This window comes from Hibiscus syriacus, unplaced genomic scaffold (genome assembly GCF_006381635.1).
Source record: "Hibiscus syriacus cultivar Baekdansim isolate YM2019G1 unplaced genomic scaffold, ASM638163v2 tig00110450_pilon, whole genome shotgun sequence".
Lineage (NCBI taxonomy): Eukaryota > Viridiplantae > Streptophyta > Magnoliopsida > Malvales > Malvaceae > Hibiscus > Hibiscus syriacus.
This window is the reverse complement of record NW_024062743.1, coordinates 4262141-4280353: the sequence shown is the minus strand read 5'-3', so window position 1 is coordinate 4280353 and position 18213 is coordinate 4262141. Positions and strand designations below refer to the sequence as shown.

General features: G+C 34.2%; 1 pseudogene; it reads left to right on the top strand.

The window, feature by feature from the left end:
• The first annotated feature begins 16475 nt into the window (after nt 1-16475).
• LOC120126093 lies at nt 16476-17811 on the top strand (annotated as a pseudogene).
• Nucleotides 17812-18213: the final 402 nt, after the last annotated feature.

Sequence of the window (18213 nt, the reverse complement as noted above, 5' to 3'; positions counted from 1 at the left end):
ACAATATCAAACCGTTAAGCTTTTATGTAACGTTCTAGATGGAGAACGAACGAGATAACATATAGTGAGAGGATGACCTCTCAGCTTAGTGAGTCTATATATACTAGGGTTTATCCAGGTTACCTTGGTTTCCCAGTAGGACATTGTAAGTGCACAAGGCACTTCAGTAGTTAGCAAGAGAGCGAGGCTCGAGCATTCACGAGAAGTCAGTATCGTGTGACCTCTGGGCCTTAGGTATGCATGTATAGTTGCATTAGTCTAGTTCAGACAGTGACGATCGTCTAGTGGTATAGGATATCCGAGAACATCTGAAGTAAGTGCACGGGAAACTTTTACTACTTAATTAATAAGCAAGAGGCATAACACTCGCGAGGAGTGGGTTGGAAGGTGTAATGTCCTTACCCGGATACACCACAGTAAGTGGGCGATAAACTTCGACAGGTAATTTGGGCTCGAGGCCTAACACTCGCGAGGGGTAGGTTAGTCAGATGTGATATCTACAATCGCTAGTGTCTGAATGCTTTGTGAGACCAGATGGTAGTCAGAATTGCATATAGATAGTATATAGTCAAGTTAGAGTTTCATTTAGATAATGCAAAGCAGTTACAGTCCAAGTAGAGGCCAGATAGAGGCGTGCTCATGGCGAGGCCCTTGTCTAAGGACTAAGAGAAGTGTGAGAGCCCATTTTAGTGGCAGATAGTAAAACCTTAAGTAGGTAGCACTTGATCAAGATCATATATTCGCATACTACTTAGTATCATATCTTACCACACTTATGCTTATGAAATTCTTATACTGCTCTAGTTTAGCGATTATACTGATGAGCTTTGTAAGCCCAGCCTTCAGATGTTTTCCGTTGGCATGTTGGAAGCTTGAGGAGCACCGTCACAGCAGGACTTCCATCATTTATTTCCGAGTATTGTTTTATAGCTTTAATGGGCATGCGCATTCAAATAACCTTACTTGTGTATTTATTTTACCAATTAGTGAAAATATTATTTTGATTTTAAATTATGTGTCACGTAACTCTTATTTGTAAAATATTTTAATAAATGTTTTATATGTTATATGATACCATTAGGTATGTTTTAAAAGAAAATGAGCAGGTTTTGAAAATCAGGGGTTGCTTCGGTAGCCCAATGTTGTACTTTAGGCCCTTTCGAGTTTAGAGTATTATTATTATTATTATTATTATTATTATTATTATTATTATTATAACAGAAAAACACAATAAAAATAACAAGACAAGCAATATTAATAATAAATTATTACGCATGCACAAATTTTGTGAATGGTTAAGACAAGAATCGCTATATGCCATCATAATTGGCTTCCTAGTGTTGGTCCATGTACGGTATAAACAAATTTACACGTATCTTCCATCAATTTGGTTGTGGATCTCATTAATAAGAAGCCTAGAACATGAAACAAAGATTTGATTAGATCAATGTTTGTCATAGAGGAGTGTAACATCCCAAATTTTGGGTTAGTAGTTTCAGGTTTACTCGAGAGATAAGTGGACTTTGTGAATTTAATAATTTAAGTTGTTGTGCTTAATTGGTGTCGTAACCGTCTTTCGGTTGGGCCCCGAATTGGGCTTCAACTTGAAATAATTGGGTCGGGAGTCACCTCCGACCACTTTAAAACGAATTTAGGTGGGTCGGACACCATCTTACCTGATCTGCGTTTTTACCAGAAATGTGTCAGGTTCGGGAGTCGGTTACGATCAAGGAAGGATTAGCACCCTTGAACCGCCCTTTCGGTACCAATTAATTTGTCGGTTGTCTTAAATTAAGAAAATTTTAATTTAAAATTAAAAGGTAAAAATACGATCACAATTACTTACCTTAGATAATTTTAAAGGTGTGGCCTTAAGAAAGTCAAAAAACCATGTTAGATAAAAAGGTAAGAAATAAATAAATAAATTAAATTAAAATGAAGAAAAAAAACAAATTAAATAAAAGATAAGATAAATAAAACAAAGATAAAATAGTAAGTAAAATAAATAAAAAAAATAAAAAAAATAAAGAAAACAAATATATAAATAAAACAAATAAATAAAATAATAATAAAAAAGTAAAAATAATATATATATATAATAAAAAATAAAAAATCTTAAATATATATATATATATAAATTAATAAAACTGATAATAAAAAAAATAATATATATATATATAATCTAAAAAAATAAAAATATATACTAAAGTAAAAAAGAAAATGCATAAAATGTAAAAAATATTACATGAAAAAAAGAAAGAAAACAAAATAAATAAAATGAGTAACAAGGGAAATGTGCGTATAAATAAAGTTAAACAAATAAAATAATAATAATTAAAACGTAAATGTAAGAGATCGAATCAAAAGTAAAAAAGATGCTATATTTTATTTCCTTTTCGAATCGTTTACAATAGCTTTTCTTTTGTATTTTCCGTGCTTTCCTCTGTATTTTGTATGTAAATCGTGTGTTACAAATGGGGATGATTACATGTTTTTATAGTGAAAAAAAAACTAACTACTTTTAGAATCCTATTAACAATAGAATCCTAATGCAACTAGACTCCTTGCTCGGTTGTTGCACGTTTGTTGGTGTGGTTGTTGCTTTAAAAGATATGGTGGTGGAATAGTCCTCCTAGGAGAGAAACTCTTGCTAGTTCTATCTTTTAAGAAAATGGGTGTCTACAGCTGCCCCTCTTTGTCTTTTTTCGTGGAACGAAAAATAGAACAAAGATAAAAAGACACAAATTTTCGTTCAATGGAGTTGAAGAATAACTCCTTGTCAAATTGAATTGCGGATGGCTCCTCCGTCGCGAAGTCGAGTCCATCTTGAAATGATTTGAATCATAATGCGGCTTCTCGTTGTAGTCCACTTTGGTCTTCTTCTCGGTTTAAAGACCTTGGCTAAAAATTCGACTGGAAAGTGATCTCTTGACTCCACAATGTGGTTGATATGCCCTCGAGTTGAATGAAACTGAACTCGAAAAGTCTTCATTGATAGATAGCTTTTCTCGACTTAAGCTATGCTGACGGAAAAAATGCTTATTGTTACTAAGGCACGGCTAACCCAGACCTTCTTCTCGGCTTGAAAAACCTGGATTGCAGCCGGACAATAGTGTGATTGAGGTGTCATCGAGCTGAATGGAATCGAACTCAACAATTTTATTGACAGATAGCCCTTCTTACCTTGAGTTATGCTGTAAATGATGTGCCTTAGAGCTGAGCATAGTCGAACTTGAAGGTCTTTTGGTGACAGATAACCCTTCTAGCCTTGAGTTATGTTGTAAATGATGTGCCCTCGAAGCTTAGTGTAATCAAACTTGAGACTTTGGTGTTTCAAGAGAAACATTTTCAAAGGTTTTTTGTGTGTGTGTTTCAAGAGAAACAATTTCGAGGTTTTTTTTGTGTTTTAAGAGAAACTGTCTCAAGAGGGACAAAATTTGTTTCAAAAGAAACTGTCTCAAGAGAGACAAAACTTAGTTCTAAAAGAAATTGTCTCAAGAGAGACGAAATTTGTTTCAAGGAAAAGATATTCAAAGATTTTGTTTCAAGGCAAACTGTCTCAAGAGAGACAAAATTTGTTTCAAGGGAAACTGTTTCAAGAGAGACAATATTTTGTTTCAAGGGAAACTGTCTCAAAACTCGTTTTAAGGGGAATTGATTTAAATATTTTGTGTTTCAAGGGAAACGTTTTCAAGGTTTCTATTTCAAGAGAAACTATCTCAACGGAGACTTCAAGGGAAACTATCTCAAGAGAGACAAAATTAATTTCAAAGGAAATGTTTTCAATGTTTATGTTTAAAGAGAAACTGTCTCAAGGGAGACAAAATTTTGTTTCAAGGGAAACTACCCCAAGCGAGATAAAATTTATTTCAAGGGAAATGTTTTTAATGTTTATGTTTCAAGGGAGACAAAATTTCGTTTCAAGGGAAACTATCTCAATCGAGATAAAATTCATTTCAAGGGGAATGTTTTCAATGTTTATGTTTCAAGAGAAACTGTCTCAAGGGAGACAAAATTTAGTTCCAAAAGAAAATGTCTCAAGGGAGACGAAATTAGTTTCAATGAAAACAGATTCAAATATTTTGTTTCAAGGGAAACTTGGAAACTGTCTCAAGAGAGACAATGGTGAGCACGGTTCCCTTTGTCGTGAAGTTGAAACCGTAGATGACCCCTTCGTTGTGAAGTTGAGCCTTGGAATTGGATATCATTCGTCGTGAAGTTGAAATCCAAGTAAGTTGTATTGTTTCGAGTCCAATATCCTCCGTCGTGAAGTTAAAATTGGCTCTAGAACTAAGAAATTGTTAGTTGACAGCTAGCAGCCCCTTCGCTGTTAAGTTGAGCTTGTGTTGTCTCGAGTCCAATATCCTTCGCTGTGAAGTTGAAATTAGCTCTGAAATTGGGAAATTTTTTGTTGACAACCAGCCGTCTTTTCGTTGTGAAGTTGAACTTGTGTTGTCTCGAGTCCAATATCCTTCGTTGTGAAGTTGAAATTGGCTCTGAAATTGGGAAATTGTTTGTTGACAACCAGTCGTCCCTTCGTTGTGGAGTTGAACTTTTGTTGTCTAGAGTGGCACAACATCCTCTGTCGTGGAGTTAAAATCGCAGGTGGCCCTTTCGTCATGAAGTTGACCCTTGACTTGGATATCCTTCGTTGTGAAGTTGAAATTCAAGTATTGTATGTTGCGGGTGGACACGATTCCCTTCGCCGTAAAGTCGAAACCATGGATGACCCCTTTATTGTGAAGTTTGGCTTCAAGCTAGATATCTTTCGTCATGAATTTGAAATTTACTCTCTAGCGAATTGTGTCGCTTTGAGTTCAATATCCTTCGCCGTGAAGTTGAAATTGACTCTGACTGAAACTGGAAAGTTGTTTTGTTGTCAGACAGTCGCCCCTTCGTTGTGAGGTAGAGCAACCACCATGTGCTTTTGAATCAAGTATCCTTCATCTTGAAGTTGAAACTTGACTCTAAAAGCTGCAAAAACTTATGTATACAAAAAATGCTAAATGTGATGCTCTTAAGTATGTCTAAGATGCATGTAACATGAATTAGTTCTGTTTTATCCCCTGGATGGAGTCTCGTACTTTGTGTGCTTGTTCCTGCATATAGAGGAAATGCCTTCAAAAGGTCTGATAATTTGCATCAGAATGTTGAATTCCCAAAGATGCCCCAATATTCGATGTTGAATATAAAAAAATGCCACAACATTTGATGTTAAATCTAAAAAAAGCCCCAACATTTGATGTTGAATCTTCAAAGATGCTCTCATTGTTCCTGATTTCTTGCTTCAATATTGATTTTAAGCCTGAGTTTTGTGTTTGAGAGCCACATGTCATTTACCAAGATCCACTCTAGAGAGATTGTCTTGTTTTGAAAAAAATGTTTTTATTTTTTTTTTAAAGTTCTGAAAATATCAAAAACAGTTTCGAAAAATATTTAACCAAAAGTTTTAAAAATATTGCCCCTTTCACGGTTTTACAATTAAGACAAATCATAAAACTAGAGTTCATTGGATATCAAAGAATTAATTACATTGTTAATCCTTTAATAAATTATAGCCGTTTGACACGTGCCAAGATCAAATCTATTTTTGGGAAATAGTTAAGTAAGGAAAGGATAAAAATGTCTCAGGTTATTGTGTTTGGTCAAAGGTTTGGCATTTTTGTTTATTTGATGCTCAAAGGTTTGATGGGGTATCTTGCATGCTCCTCTATTGGAAGTGTTCTCCGATTCCCAGCTTTCATGGTCAAGCTCGAATTGTGTGATGCCTTATCAAGGAATTCGTGCGATCGCCTTAGTTGCCCAATTTTTGTATTCGAGCCACCTTTTCAGGTTTTCAACTCGAATCCTCCTTTGGTTTCAAGACGTCATTCGTAATTTATGTCTTGAGCCCCCTTTTGTTATTTTTCACTATCATGCATTAATTACACTATTTTTTGCAAATAAAGATTAATCCTGATGGGCGGGATGAAATCTGAAGATAGTCTCTTCTGTTCATAACTTCATGTATGATTAGAAGGGACTTTTAAGGATCGTAATGCAGGCCATGGTTCATGGTTATGAAAGAAAAGGATAAATAGGCCCAAACAAATGTTTCAGGGTAATTGAACCAAGGATCAAATCATATCTTGCTCAATTTGAATCTGCTCGTATGCGTCTCTCTCTTGATGCTCTATGATCATCGAGTGGAGTGATTCAGTCATTCAGAAATGATTGTGCTTGATCAATCTCATAGTTTGAATCTCGATGTTCATTTGAATCGAGAGAATCTTTGCATATGCATCTTGTCTTCTTTTTTCTTCAATTTTCCTTTGTTTTTTCTCTTTGCTTTATTTTCTCTTATTTTCTCTTTTTGTTCTGATTGAATCTTTGCACTTAGCATTTGGTTCACCTTTCGGTATCTCATCTGAATCAATGTCTTCACTCATACGAGCAGATTTTCTCCACCTTGCTCCCTAGTGTGGAGGGTGATCCTTGGTTAGGGATGAATCAGAAGAAAAATACTATATGCTCAAAAGGGGACACAAGGGATATATATTTTCTCATGTTGTGAAGGGGTAAAGAAAGAAAGCCGTTCATCATTTCATACATGGAAGATTTCACAGAAGAAGTATCCACAGGGGGATAAATTTTCAGGATTATTTTTATTCACATGAAAACATTGTAATTAATGCATGGTAGAATTATTTCGAGTGAATTCTTCTTTTTGCTTCTTGCCCCCAACATGTCTCAATGTTTATGCTCCCTACGAGATGCCCCAAGTTGTTTCTTAGAAGAAGGCTCATGAAAAAACTCAATGCCTTGGGTTTTAATGGCATAAAAATGTTAATTTTGTGTCTAAAAAGAAAATAGTGTGACTTTATTTGACTCAAAGAAAGGTATGGGTGTATCAAAAGATAAAGGCAATGTTCAAAAGTTTCAAAGGGAGGTAATGTCAAAATTTGGTCTTTTTGGTAATGACCATGAGTTATTTTGGGTAAAGAATTAAGGTATTTTATTTTGGGGTTTGAGATAGGATAAGAAAGGTCTAATCTAGCCATATGTCAAAAATCTATAATTCTTGAAGAATTAAAAGAATCCTTAATTCATTTAATATTCGAAGAACTAAAGATTAAAATTTGTTCAATTGCTCCACCTTATAAAGTAGCATAAATTCAATTGTTTAAAAGATTAAGCAAACATGAAAGATCAAAGTCGTGTTCAAACAAAACAATCCTCTAAGTGCAAATGATATATGGAATATCCCCTTCTTCGGCTGTCCATGCCCCTGAAGCCATCAGGTTTTGGATCTTGCACTTCAGTGCCTTACAGTTCTTAGAGGAATGTTTGGGGGTTCCTATGTGGTAACCGCAAACAGCTTCAACATCGTAGCCCTTAGGAGACGGAGACTCTTTTCTCAGATCATCCTGACAGGCTTAGTCCTACAATCAACTGATCAAGCTCCCATTGTACTGATTTCAGTTTTTTCTTTGTTGTTAAAATCTTGCTTCCATGTGGTGTTATGTGGTTAAGACTACTTCATCTAATCATCCATGAAGAAATTTCATGTTTATTAAAATTTTTAAAAATGAAATGTAGATGGAAAATGCAAAAATGCATGAAATGTTTGAGGCATTGATCCAAAAACATGTATGTTATTATAAATAATCTTTATTGGGACAAAAGTGTTTTATCTTTTAAGAGACAATAAACATATTTAAAGGTACATCTGGACTAAATCCTCTAGACCCAGAACAAGTTGACTAGTCATTTGTCTTCGTCTTTCACCGGTTGAATAACCTGTTGAACCGCTTCGACCTCTCTAGATGAACAGTGAAAATGTTGAGTTATTTTTTGTACTGGTTCCTAAAAGTATCGAATGATTGCATCTTTGGCTTTCATCCTTTGCTGAATCGAAAACTCCATTGAAATCCTCCATCAAAGGGATTATCCGAAGTTCATTTGCTTGTTTCTTGAATTTGTCGACAATGACTTGTTATTTTGTTCTTGTTATCTTTGAATGGATTCTCGAGGTTAGTAATCTTTTTCTCGTCTTGCCCCTACCACCTTTGTCAACCCATTTTTGAAAAGTTAACTTTTGATGTATTTGATTGTGGGCACCATGTCTTCTTGATCGAATATGACACATAGTTGCCTTGCAGACTATCCTCATTTTCTTTCTGAGTCTTTTCTGACCATATTCGGACCCCTGCGTTCTTCATCTCTTGTATTACAACCCTTTGTCCATTAATGCAGATTATTCATGTTTAACAAACACTTTTTTAGTGGATCAACACCTCTTTTAAATGATGTGAATGATGAGAACAAAATAAAAGAGAACAAAAAATAAAAAGAGTTAGTGAGGTAAACAAAACAATAATAAAAATGAAAAATCCTACCCCACATGCTTTAATTCCTACTCGGACATGATCTTTTTCCCGCATGCTAATTTTAAACAAATCATAACCGCATATTTGTCTAGTTCGCATGCTTTGAACAGAAAATAAAGCATGAAACAAAGCAGCCTAGGGTTTGCAATGAGCTTTTGGGGTGGGCTCTAATTCTCCATGGTCTCCCAGTTTTGGTTCTATAGAAAGCTACCCGAGTTCTCCTTGCTGGTGCCCCCTTGGGCTTGCCAGACCCTTGTGGACTAAGTTAAACTCGAGAGGATACATTCCCTTATGTCCATACGGAGAATAAATTTACACGAAGACATAAGGTATATGAATCCTGAAGGTTACTTGCTAGGCCCATACTGAGAATAAATTCCCATGAAGGCGTCGCTTTCACCCCTACTTAAAAGGGTTTGGAGCTCGGGTATAGAGCTTGAGATGAACACTTTTGAAAAATCTGAAATCATTAAAAAACGTCAGTACAACTATTTATTTGAAAAATGTAATCAAAAGTAAGTAATAAAGATCGAAAAATTACCTTAAAATTTAAACTTACCATTTTCATTAAAAAGAAAACTGGAAATTGCCTTAGCCTGACTCTCTTACCTGTCCCCAGTGGAGTCGCCAAACTGTCGTAACCGTATTTCGGTTGGGCCCCGAATTGGGCTTCGACTTGAAATAATTAGGTTGGGAGTCGCCACCGACCACTTTAAAACGAATTTAGGTGGGTCAGACACCATCTTACCTGATCTGCGTTTTTACCAGAAATGTGTCAGGTTCGGGAGTCGGTTACGGTCAAGGAAGGATTAACACCCTTGAACCTCCCTTTCGGTACCAATTAATTTGTCGGTTGTCTTAAATTAAGAAAGTTGTAATTTAAAATTAAAAGGTAAAAATACGATCATAATTACTTATCTTAGATAGTTTTAAAGGTGTGGCCTTAAGAAAGTCAAAAAACCATGTTAGATAAAAAGGTAAGAAATAAATAAATAAATTAAATTAAAATGAAGAAAAAATAAATTAAATAAAAGATAAGATAAAGAAAACAAAGATAAAATAGTAAGTAAAATAAATATAAAAAAAAATAATAAAGAAAAAGAAAAACAAAAAATATATATAAATAAAACAAATAAATAAAATAATAATAAAAAAGTAAAAATAATATATATATATATATAATAAATAAAAAACATAAAATAATAGTAAATATATATATGTATAAATTAATAAAACTGATAATAAAAAAATAATATATATATATATATAATCTAAAAAAATAAAAAATATATACTAAAGTAAAAAAGAAAATGCATAAAATGTAAAAAATATTACATGAAAAAAATAACAAATAAATAAAATGAGTAACAAGGGAAATGTGCGTATAAATAAAGTTAAATAAATAAAATAATAATAATTCAAACGTAAATGTAAGAGACCGAATCAAAAGTAAAAAAGATGCTACCTTTTATTTCCTTTTCGAATCGTTTACAATAGCTTTGCTTTTGTATTTTTCGTGCTTTACTCTGTATTTTGTATGTAAATCGTGTGTTACAAATGGGGAGGATTACATGTATTTATAGTGAAAAAAACTAACTATTTTTAGAATCCTATTAACAATAGAATCCTAATGCAACTAGACTCCTTGCTCGGTTGTTGCACGTTTGTTGGTGTGGTTGTTGCTTTAAAAGATATGGTGGTGGAAGAGTCCTCCTAGCAGAGAAACTCTTGCTAGTTCTATCTTTTAAGAAAATGGGTGTCTACAATTGGTAAGGATCTGACCCCAACTAGTTATCAAAAAGAGATTTTTAATTAGTAAAAAAATGAGGAATGACCAAAAAGTGTTATTTCCCCATTTTTTTAAAAATGAGACTATTTATTTCTTTTATATAACTTCTCCATTCCATTTCTTCATATCTCCTTCTTCTTCTTTGTCTCCAAGTGTTAAAGATAAAGGTAAGAATTTAAGCCTTTTTCATGCTTCATTTTCGTTCGTAATTCCTCCAACAACGTCGTTTTAGTGAATAAAGCCTTGGATTTTTATAATTAAATAGAAAAGTGGGACTCTTTACCAAAATCACCAGGGAAAAAAATTTGGCTAAGCAAGGGGCTTCGTTTCGGGTTTCTAACACCAAGATATGGCATTTCTAATCATTTGGAGTGTTAAGATTATCATAAGTTTGAAGTTTTGCTATTATTATCGTAAGTATGAAGTTTTGCTATGATTTGTGTATTTAAGCATTTTAAGGTTTATATTTAATTTTATGATCAAATGAAGTTTTAGAGATTAAAAAGATATTTTTATGCTACTTTAATACCCTAGTTAACTCTCTAAAGCTTTAACACTTGATTGAAACCAAACTATGGCCCTTATGATACTTTTTGGGTCATTTTTTGAGCCTAAATAACTATTTTAGGGTTCGAGTATCGATATTAGGATGAACAGTATCAATACTGGATGCATTAGGGCTAGCGGATAGTACAGTCAGTGAACACTAATCTCAAAAATCGTCATAAAACCCCGAGATTGCATATAGACTTTGTTAGAGGCAGAGAATAAGTAAATTACACGTTAGTAACAAGCGACCAGAGTGGTGTAGTATAGTAAATGGCAACAGTAACATGCCATTAAGACTTTGATTAACGTTCTAGATAGAGAACAAATGAGATAGCATTTAGCGAGAGGACGACCTCACCTTAGGAGTCCAGTTATGCTAGGTTATACCTAGGTTACCTTAGTTTCCCTAATGGGGCATTAGCAGTTCATAGATCGCGAGGTACTTCAAGAGCTAGTGAGGACGTGAGGCCTGAACACTCATGAGGATTCATTTAGCGGTGTCAGTGTCGTGTGGCCTCTGGGTGTTACGTATATATGTATAGTCGCATCAGTCTAATTCAGACGGTGAGATCGTCTAGTGGTATAGGATATCCAAGAACACCTGAAGCAAGTGCGCGAAGCACTTCTGTGACTAACTATGTGCCGAGGCCTTAACACTTGCGAGAGGTGGGTTGGCAGGTGTGATATCCTTACACAGATATACCACAAAAAGTGCACGAGGCACTTCGACAGCTAATTTGGGCACGAGGCCTAACACTCGCGAGGGGTGGGTTAGTCGGATGTGATATCCGCAATTGCTAGTGCGTGATGGCTTTGTGAGATGAGATACTAATCAACATTGCATATAGATAGTGTACAGTAGAGTCAGAGTTGCATTTAGATAGTGTAATGCACCCGCAGTCAGTCATTAAGGTTAGACACCCTTGAGAAGGCGTACTCATGGCTAGGCCCTTGTCTGAGGACTAAGGGAAGTGTGAGACCCCTATTTTAGTGACCAAACAATTGCGCCTTAAGTAGGTAGCACTTGATCAAGATCATGTTTATGTCTACTGCTTAGTACCCTATCTTTAGCACATTTATGTTTATGAAACTCTTAATACTGCTCTAGATTAGCGATTATACTGTTAGGCTTTGTAAGCTCAGCCTTCAGATGTTTTCCGTTGGTAGGTCAATAGCTTAGGCAGTTCGTGGAGCACCGTTGCATCAGAACTTCCAGCATCTCCTTCAGAGTATTGTATTGTAGCTTTAGTGGGCATGTGTATTCAAAGAACCTTACTTATGTAATTGTGTAATTAAACATCAAGATGTAATATTTTGGTTTTAAATTATGTGTCATGGAGTTCCAGCTTGTAAAATATTTAGGGTGTTACAAGGAGTGTTAAGTGTATTCTTTAGAAATCAGGGGTTACCTTGGTAGCCCAATGTGGCACTTCAGGCCTATTCAAGTTTAGGGTGTTACAAGGAGTGTTAAGTGTATTCTTTAGATTCCTGTTTCTCAAAGTTCCAGTGGAGTATACTCTTTGCCCAGTGGAAACAAATTTCTGATGATGAATTTACAAACAAACAAAGCTGATCATATTACCCTATCTAGGGATGTATTGAAGAGGGGCGGCGGGAAGCAATCCACTTCTAAAATTTCATAAATTTTCAAAAATATATATTTTTTTGATTATATGTTTTCGACGCTCCTAAAATTTTAGTTGTCCCTGACTCTATCGCATTTAATATCACCTAAAATGCCATAGAAAATAAAAATTGTAACCTCCTAAACTCAATTCATATGCTACGGACAGATTTAGTTAGTCACATATCATATCCCAGAAAACTTCAAAACTTCATCCTTAGTTAATTACAGCTATTTATAAAATATTTATAATTCACCGAGTAAACTCTGTATATATAATAATACAAAAAATCATGTTAATACCGAGTATATGAAGTTTCAACCATAGCCTGGATCAGCAAAAATGTAGATGGAGCAAAAATGTAATTCACAGCATAATATAGATATCTATACGATACATTAATCCAGTTATTGAAAATGGAAGTACACTGTAACAAATATGGTACTCTATTTAAATACGATTACAATTGTTATGATTAACTCATATAATAAGGTTTCAATATACACACAGAAATAGAACAGAAAAATGCATTAAAAGAAAAATTGCAGTCCCATTCCTATTTTTTAATTATTTATTGGAGTTGCTTAAATTGGTGGAAGTCATGATGATCGTGACGAGAAGAAAAATACATGGATAACTACCAACTTAGTTTCCAAATGACAAAGACAAGGTTTTCTATTGTATCTTCTTCTAAAGCCTTTGCTGGCTGTTTACGTATAGGTCAAATTATGATGTACATGGGCGAAGGTTTTCCATGCTTTTAGGCTTAAAAGTGATTTTTTTTAAATGTAAACGAAAAGGTTAAGGGATTACGTTATTCAAATTTTCATTTTCTTAAGATGTGTTTATTTAGGATTTTTATTAATTATTGACAACGTATACACATTCTGATGCAATTAGTTGAACATGGATCCCAAAAAGAACAATGTTCCCTTCTACCATTAAGATCACTCGATTATTTTAACGTATAATTACATTTAACATTCATTCTCGAGTTTAGATGACATAGATGAAATTTATATTTTGTATATATAAGGAAAGATTGTTATGTAAAAGAAATATTCTCTTTCCTACCGAGACAAGGTGCAGGTGTTATTTGAGCTATAAAGATCATAAAGAAGAACGGGTAAGTTGAGTGAAAAAAAAAAACGAAAGAGAGAATCATTTGTACAAGAAGGATTCCATTTTGTATGGTTTTATTATCAACACTTGTGTGGATACCATGGAAAGCAGATCATTTATCCGTGGGCTGTTTCAACAGGATTTAAAGCACAATATTTTAGGGGGAAAAAAGTAACAACACCCTAGAAATAAAGAAAAATTACAACAATTATAAGAATTTAAATTTGATATATCGACTATTCAAAAAATTGATATATTGACTGTTTTTTTATATAATTATTTATTCTGCTCAAGCCTCCGAAAATAGCAAATAGTTATTGGTAATGTCATCATACTTCAACTAAAAGGTAACGAGGGTAGTTGTGAAGGTTGAGATGCCAACATCCCGCAAACTGTTAACAAAGGACAAAATTCCATCTCTCTCATACATCACAGCACAGGTGGAGAAAATAATATTCACCAAATTAATAAAAAAAATAATACATTAAAGAACAACATCCGTTCTTATGCATTGCACTCCCAGCTTTACATATATAGATAAAGTATTCTATTATATGAGTTCAAGCTATAATAATCTTTAAGAGTTCGATTAACATGTATTACAAGTCTCAAAATTTTCAAAATTTTCTGTTTTATCCCATTAGCATCCTATATGCTTGACTCAATATTATATTAATTTATAATATTTATTTTGAATAATTTAAGATGACAAGATAATATATGTTCAGAGTTTTTTTTTAACTTATTGATAACGCAACTGCGCCTCGAAGACGTGATTGTTCAAACTTGAGTACTCTAGAGAGAACAATACTATTTTTTTTGTCACTGAGGTCATTCGGTGAAAAAAAGGGGAGGGAGGCATACACAGAGGCATGAGATTGATTGAATTAGAAGCAGCAAGGCAAAAATCCTTCATCTTCCAGGTTGGGAAACATGAACCTGCAGGTTTTAGAAGAAAATAGAGATGATTAGAAACAGAGATTGTCATTCAATTCTTTAAACATGTCATCAGTTTTCACATGCCCTACAAATTAGTGTGTGCTGACGATGAATTTTTCATATTCTATGTGATCCAAAACACCGGAGGGAATAAAGAAAACATGAAATCAAAAGTAAAAGCGACATCGAAGAAACATGGGGCTCATGTTTCCATGTTTGCTTCTTATTAATCAAGTAAACTAATAATCTATGCTTATCATTACGCCAAGCCCATGTGCTTCCCCTATTAAATAAAGTTTGAAAAATAGTTTAATTAATTCTGCTCAAAAGTGAATGAATATAACTCTTGGGAATCTCTCTCTTTTTTCCCTTCCACAGAAATGGTTATCCAAAATGGTATTGATTTGAACCTCAAAGCTTAAGAACCGAGATGGATGGAAGAGGGTTGGTCGCCCTTAAAATTTCAATTTCTCATATATTTTAGATTTTTTTAAGTTTCTTATTGGTAATCTATCTCTAAAATTCTCTCTAACATAAATTTTTCAATCCGTGATTAAGGATAATGATAGAAATCTTAAGATTTATGGAAATGTTCACGTGCGACAGTTTTAATATACGGCTAAAAAAAGGTGCTACCGGTTTTGTTATTATTTAAATAATAAAACGATAAAAAATGACCGGAAACATTATTATTTCTACCGATTTTGTTATTATTGGGCGCTTTACCGGATTTGGTAAAGCGCTACCGGTTTCGTTATTTTTTTGTACCGATTTTGTTATTGTTGGGCAATTTTACCGAAAATGTTAAAAAATTGATATTTTAAATAAAAATAATAATGTTTTATGTCGATTTTATTATTTAAATAATAATAAAACCGAACTTCCTTAATATTTATGACGGGACTGGAGGGGTCCAAATTATATGAGCTGCTTAAGTGGCCCCAAATTGTTCTCAAAAGACAGCTTCAAGAAATGCCAAATAAGATATTCCTTTTGTTGACGTATTTTGCCTTTTATTTATTATTTATATTAAATTAATGGGTTGGATTTATAAAGAGGGCAGCCATGAATCATGATTTCCTCATTCGATAACATAATTAACTTCAATTCTGGAACAAGTATTGTTTCAATTAAAAGTTTATTATTATGTTGATGAAAATGTTGTTAATAAACCATTGGTAATGACTAATTAATAACATAGCCTTGGATTTCTCTCCTGATTATCTTTAATACACGCACATGTAAAAAAAACCAATTATGAATTCGGTTGACCCACTAAATTATAAAAATATTAAATTAAGGATCAAAATATATGTAAATGGTACAGGCAGTCCCACACAGAGGAAAACAAAATTAAAATTTATCATTATTTAGATTTTCATTTATGCGGAAGTTATTATAGAATAATTTTAATGAAATATATATATTTATAATTATATAGTCTTTAAAAATTTTATTTTCCTCGACTTTGATCAATCAAAATAATTGAAGGATTTAAAAAAATTAAATATACATTTCAAACGAGTAAAAATAAGTAAAATTTACCAAAATAGTCTAAGATTAAATCAAAATAGATAAAAAAAATGCGGGTTTGCAAATATTTGAATCCAAACAGAGATATTTATTTTCTAAAAATCAATACACAAAACTAAAACTACATGAATATTTGTAAAATATTTGTTATTATTTTATAAGGTTTTGAGTTTGAGCACCAAGAATGTCAGGTGTATGAGTATTCAGTGTCAAATAATAAAGAGTTATCTATGAACAAATATTGCGTTATACTCATCCTAGACTAGACTGATAAAAAAATACTGATTTGATAGAAAAATCAAAGAAAGATAATTGCTTGCACGTCGCAAACAACCGTTTCAATTGAAAGAGAAAGAAGTCTTTAGGTTGAAGGGTTAAATTTTTAATATAACAGTGTGTATATACATATATATAAAGTAGCTTCCCATAAATTATTATTATAGCAAGTCTTTAGCAGAAGCCTTGAGATTAAGGCTTAATATATATTGTACTTCGAATTGCATTTTTTATATATATATCTTCTAATTGTTCTGTTTTCGGACGAAAATTATGAGTGTGGAAGATCAATTTCCTAAAACGGGAACTTTGATGAACAAGGAGTGGCTATCATATATTCATGGCATGCCAACATCTTCAAAGTTTAATTTCAACGATCCAATCATTTGTGGTACTTTAACTTGTACTTCCCATGGAAGTTGCAGTGGAAGAACCAAGTCACCATCATCATCTCCTTCACCTGATCGGCTTGTTTCGAGCTCCAATTCTAGTTCTTCTCCTGGACACAATTTGTTGAAAACATCCCTGGAATTATTGGACAGGATGTTTTGAATGAGCATCATCCGGGCTTGTTCGGTTCAGGGCTAGGTTCTGTTCCCTCACATGGTGGTCTTTTTTCTGATGTCAAGAATGGTTTTATGCCATTGAACTTCCTCGAGTCTTTTCCGAAACTGAACCGATCTCGTGTTTCTGAACCGCCCTCGCCATCGAAATTCCCCAACTTAACTTTGTTTTTGCAGGGACCTGGCATGTTAGATCCAACCACACGAGCCATTTGTTCCAATGTGGAAAAGGGTGAGCCTGGACCGAACCATTCATTTGAATTGCCTCAACTTGGTCAGGTTCAGTCTCGAATGGCCGATGAATGGCTTAGAATGAACCAGAGTTTGACAAGTTTCCAATTCAAAGGTTTTAGCGACTATTGGCTTGGAACTACCAAGACTCAAACTATGAAGTACACTGGAGCAGATTGAAGAATCAACATCAAAAGGGTCCGTTGTCATCAGCTTCGACGTCATCCGGAAAGCTTTTCCGAGGGGTAAGGCAACGGCATTGGGGAAAATGGGTTGCCGAGATACGGCTCCCTAGAAATCGAACTCGGTTTTGGCTAGGGACTTTCGACACGGCAGAAGAAGCCGCTACGGAATACGATACAGAGGCATACATGTTGCGTGGAGAATATGCGCATTTGAACTTTCCGGATCTTAAGCATCAACTCAAGGCCAATTCTTTGAATGGGAACACTGCTGCACTCCTTGAAGCCAAGTTGCAAGCAATTTCACCAGGCATTGCCGGTAACAAGAAGTCGAACAATCCACCGTCGATGCAGGTAAATGTCGAAGATTTAAACCAGAACACAACGAAAAGGGAGTGGGAATTCGATGTGAGGAGAAAGGCAGAATCTGAAGTGAATGAGGAGGAGAGTATATCATCAGATGTGGATGCTGTACAGTTAAGTAGAATGCCTTCGTTGGACAAGGATATTATCTGGGATGCTGTTTTAGTCTCAGATTCCTGACATTTTCATACATTTGAACGAAAAGAATAGATGTGACTCATATTTTGCAGTCTTGATTCATCTTTGTGGGTATATTTGTATCAGCTATTACTATCAGTCTAAATCAAAAGTTCGCATGGAACAGAACAGACCATTCTTTTGGTCCATTTCCTGTCTCTTCTTTCATTTTATTTCTTTCAGGTTTTGTCATTATTTTGAGGGTAGTTTTTTCTCTTTATGCTATTAATGTTGTTAATTGGATTGCACAACTTTTATGTTCCTCAGTTTTATCATCTTTGGAATCACTTCCACGGAGCCTGTTCCATGTTCCTGAGTTTGAGGAGAATCAACTCCTTCAGTTTCGTCGAGCGAGCATCATATCTGCTTCCGTCACATCCATATCTGGTACCGGAAGTGGTTTCTGTAGGGGCACTGCATCACTGATAACTTGACCTGTCCTTAATCTTTCCTTATAATCCTCCATCTCAATTCTATATCGTTCTTTATCTTTGA